The sequence below is a fragment of the Callithrix jacchus genome, chromosome 22 (assembly GCF_049354715.1).
Source record: "Callithrix jacchus isolate 240 chromosome 22, calJac240_pri, whole genome shotgun sequence".
Taxonomy (NCBI): domain Eukaryota; kingdom Metazoa; phylum Chordata; class Mammalia; order Primates; family Cebidae; genus Callithrix; species Callithrix jacchus.
Window position 1 is genome coordinate 7,483,537 of NC_133523.1, and position 4,532 is coordinate 7,488,068.

At 48.6% G+C, this 4,532-nt stretch overlaps 1 non-coding gene across 1 annotated transcript; it reads left to right on the forward strand.

The window, feature by feature from the left end:
* The first annotated feature begins 3,482 nt into the window (after positions 1 to 3,482).
* On the forward strand, positions 3,483 to 3,589 carry LOC118150346 (U6 spliceosomal RNA). Its single transcript, XR_004738458.1, has one exon. It is a non-coding gene; the product is annotated as a U6 spliceosomal RNA (small nuclear RNA).
* The last annotated feature ends 943 nt before the right edge of the window (positions 3,590 to 4,532 follow it).

Genomic DNA, 4,532 nt, shown 5'->3' on the forward strand with positions numbered 1-4,532 from the left:
CTGTCCCCGCAACGATTGATTGACAATGACTGAGAGACCAGCAAGTCAGTCACTCCAGGAAAGCGAAGGATCCCACTCTTGTGCCGCGCTTTGGGAAGACGCCTGTCGGTTTTGGCCGGGAATAGGAAGGAGAAGCTGAGATCAGGCTGACTGTGGTCCAGTCCTACTTCGATTCAGTGTGAATTGCCACTCTCTGCCCTGAAGACGCCCAGGCCGTTGTCATTTCAGCACACCTGATGCTATTTTCCATTTGAAGAATGCCGCCACCAAGTGGCGGTATTTTAACATAGCCTTGCAATCCGGGGATGAGGAAGGAGAAGGGTTGGTCCCCTGGGGAGCTAATGCTGTATGTTGCTGTTGCTGTTTGTCTTACTGAAGCCCTTTGCTTTTTTTTTTTTTTTTTTGAGTGAGAGTCTTGTTCTGTCACCCAGGGTGCAGTGTCGTGATCTAGCTCACTGCAGCCTCCAGCTGCAAGTGATCCTCCTGCCTCGGCCTCTGAGTCCCTGGGATTACAGGCATGAGCTACCGCGGGCGGTGCTTTTGCACTGTTAAGCTGTGATATGGGTTTATGGGACTTCATTTTTTGGAAGGGAGGTAGGTTGGCCCTGGAGGGCATGCATTCCCTGGCTTCTGGGCTGGACAGACGTGTTCTCCATCTCAGGAGCTGCCCCTCGAGGTGGGAGTAAGAGATGAGGGCCTTTACTCTGGCTTTTTTCGAGATATCTTTATGCCAAGAGGAGCAAACTAGTTAAGTGGTTGGTGTACACAAGTGTGTTGCTGAGAATAAAGTCTGGGCTAAAAGAAATTGGGTTTTTTTTTTTTTTTCTTTCTTTCTGAGACAGAGTTTTGCTCTTGTTGCCCAGGCTGGAATGTGAGGGTGCCATCTCGGCTCACTGCAACTTCTGCCTCCTGGGTTCAAGCGATTCTCCTGACTCAGCCTCCGAGTAGTTGGGATTACAGACATGCGCCACTGCACCCAGCTAATTTTGTATTTTTAGTAGAGATGGGTTTCTCCATATTGGTCAGGCTGGTCTCAAGCTCCTGACCCCGGGTGATCCGCCCACCTTGGCCTCTAAAAGTGCTAGGATTATAAGCATGCTCCACCGTGCCTGGCCCAAAATTTGGATTCTTAGTTGTGGTTGAAACTATGGAGTTTGGCAGGTCATGGTGGCTCATGCCTATAATCTCAGCACTTTGGGATGCTGAGGATCTCTTGAGCCCAAGAGTTTCCAGCCTCAGCAACATAATGAGACCTCGTCTGTACAAAAAATACAAACCATTAGCCTAGTGTAGTGGCACGTGGTTGTAATCCCAGCTACTCAGGAGGCTGAGGTGGGAGGATCGTTTAGACCACTTAGGAAGTTAAGGCTACAGTGAGCCGTGACTGTGCCAGTACACTCCAGCCTGGGCAGTAGAGACCCTGTATGAAAAAAAGAAAGAAAGAGAAAGGAAGGAAGGAAATGACATGAAACGACAGCATTAGACAAGGGCACCCAGGGGCAGTGAGTGTGTTCCATGAGCATGTCAAAGGCCCAAAGATCAAGTGGGGACAGAAGAGTCCTTTAAGCTAAGATCCATGGCTCAGTCCTATTATCCCAGCAACTCAGGAGCCTGAGGCAGGAACGTCACTTGAGCTCAGGAGTTCCAGACTAGCCTGGGCAACATAACGAGATCCTGTCTCTACAAAAATAAAAAAATAAGCCAAGTATGGTGTCTCTCACCTGTAATCCCAGCTACTCAGGAGGCTGAGTTGGGAGGATCACTTGAGCCCAGGAGTTGGAGGCTGCAGTGAGCTATGATCATACCACTGCACTCCACCCTGGGTGACAGCATGAGACTGCCATCTGTTTTTTTTTTTTTTTTTTTGAGATGAGTTTTGCTCTTATTGCCCAGGCTGATGTCTAATGGCACCGTCTTGGCTGGTCTTGAACTTCTGACCTTAAGTGATCCAACTGCCTCAGCCTCCCAAAGTGCTGATATTACAGGCATGACCCACCCAGGAGTTGGTTGTAACTGCAGAAGCCCGAGTGTGTTTTTATGCTGTGCTGGTAGGGAGGAAGGAGTGGAGGAGATAGAGTAGGGCTGGGGTGCCCTAGGGAGCAGTGTGTCCATGCCCGTTTCTCCGGGAGGGAGTGGAGAGAGGAGAGAGCAGGGGCTGGGAAGTTTGCTCATAGCCTGAAAGGATGTAGAAGGAGTGTGGATTTCTGCTTTGCTCCAGTCTGGGAGGAGATGGGAATAGAGAACCCCTGCGCTGTGGGAATGGGAAGGGAAGGGGCTGGTGCAGGTAGGAGGATGCTCTTCTGGGAGCCCCAGGCAGTCACTTGGGGACCTGACCATCATGTCTTTTTTTTTTTTCAGATTCAGATGGAGTCTCACTCTGTCACCCAGACTGGAGTGTGGTGACACAATCTTGACTTACCTCCACCTCCCGGGTTCAAGCGATTCTCCTGCCTCACCCTCCTAAAGCTAAATTTTGTATTTTTAGTAGAGACGGGGTTTGGCCACATTGGCCAGGCTGGTCGCGAACTCATGACCTGAGGTGATCCATCTACCTCAACCTCCCAAAGTGTTGGGATTACAGGCATGAGCCACCACGCCTGGCTATTTCAAAATGAATGAAAGAGCCTCTGCTGGCACGGTGGCTTACTCCTGTAATTCCTGCACTTTTGGGAGGCTGAGGCTAGAGGATTACTTGAGGCCAGGAGTTCAAGACCAGCCTGGGTGACATTGTGAGACCTCATCTCTAAAAAATATTTTTTTTAAAGAAAACTAGCTGGGTGTGGTAGCACATGCCTGCCTGTGGTCCCAGCTACTTGGGAGGCTGAGGCAGAAAAATAGCTTCAGCACATGAGAGTGAGGCTGCAGTGAGCTATGATTGTGCCACTGCACTCCAGCCTGGGTAACAAAGTAAAACCCTGTCTTTGTTGAGTGATATCAACACCAGTAAACATTTATTAGCACTGCTCAGGCACCAGGTTCTGTACCAAATGCTGACCATGTGTCATCTCTTTTAAATCTTCCAACAATATTAGCTACTTGGGAGGCTGAGGCAGGAGGATTGCTTGAGGCTTGGAGGTGAAGGCTGCAAGTGAGCTGTGATCATGCCCCTGTACTCCAGCTTTGGTGACACAGCAAGAGTGAGACCCTGTCTCCAAAATGACAAAAACAAATATACATTCCTCTAACAATCTTGGGTAGATAGAGTATTAATTTTTCTATTTTTTTTTTTTTTTGAGATGAAGTTTTGCTCTTGTCGCCCAGGCTGAAGTGCAATGGCGCAATCTCAGCTCACCATAACCTCTGCCTCTTGGGTTCAAGTGATTCTCCTGCCTCAGCCTCCCGAGTAGCTGGGACTACAGACAGTTGCTACGACGCCTGGCTATAATTGTTCTATTTCTGTATAACAAATTACCACAAACTTAGATGCTCAAAACAATAGCCATTTATCATCTTGCCGTTCTGTAGGCCAGAATTCTGGCTGGGTACTTGCCTGGACAGTGCACATGCTGAAATTGGAACAAGAGTGAAAAAATTAGCATGGCCCTTGGCCAAGGATGACATGCACATTTGTAATGCATTCTAGATTTTTACAACAATGTACACATAGTTAATGCTGCATTGTACACTAAAAATTTGGTGAAGAGGCTGGGCACGGTGGTGCATGCCTATAATCCTAGCACTTTTTGGGAGGCCAAGGCAGGTGGATCACCTAAGGTCAGAAGTTCAAGACAAGCCTGGCCAACATGGTGACACCCCATCTCTACTAAAAATACAAATTAGCCGGGCATAGTGGCACACGCCTATAACCCCAGCTACTTGGAAGGCTGAGGCAGGAGAATTGCCTGAACCCAGGAGGCAGAGGTTGCAGTGAGCCAATATAGCACCACTGCACTCCAGCCTGGGAAACAGAGAGAGAGAGACCCCGTCTAAAAAAAAAAAAATTAGTGAAGAGTAGCCAGGCATGGTGGTACATGCCTGTAATCCCAGCTACTCCGAAGGCTGAGGTAGGAGAACCACTTGAACCTGGGAGGTGGAGGTTGCAGTGAGTGAGCTGAGATCGTACCAGTGCACTCCAGCCTGGGTGACAAAGTGTGACTCCATCTCAAAAAATAAAATAAAAGTAAAAGTAAATAAACAAAGTACAATGAGATTATTAGGGTATGGGCCCTAATCCAGCAGGACCAGTATCCTTATAAGAAGCAGAGATTAGGCCAGGCAATGTGGCTCATGCCTGTAATCCCAACACTATAGGAGGCCAAGGCAGGTGGATCACAAAGTCAGGAGATCGAGATCATCCTGGCCAACATGGTGAAACCCCGTCTCTACTGAAAATACAAAAATTAGCTGGGCATGGTGGCGCGCACCTGTGGTCCCAGCTACTTGGGAGGCTGAGGCAGGAGAATCGCTTGAACCCGGGAATCGGAGGTTGCAGTGAGCCGAGATCGTGCCACTGCACTCCAGCCTGAGAGTGAGACTCCATCTCAAAAATAAATAAATAAATAAAAATTTAAAAAGCAGCAGAGATTAGGACA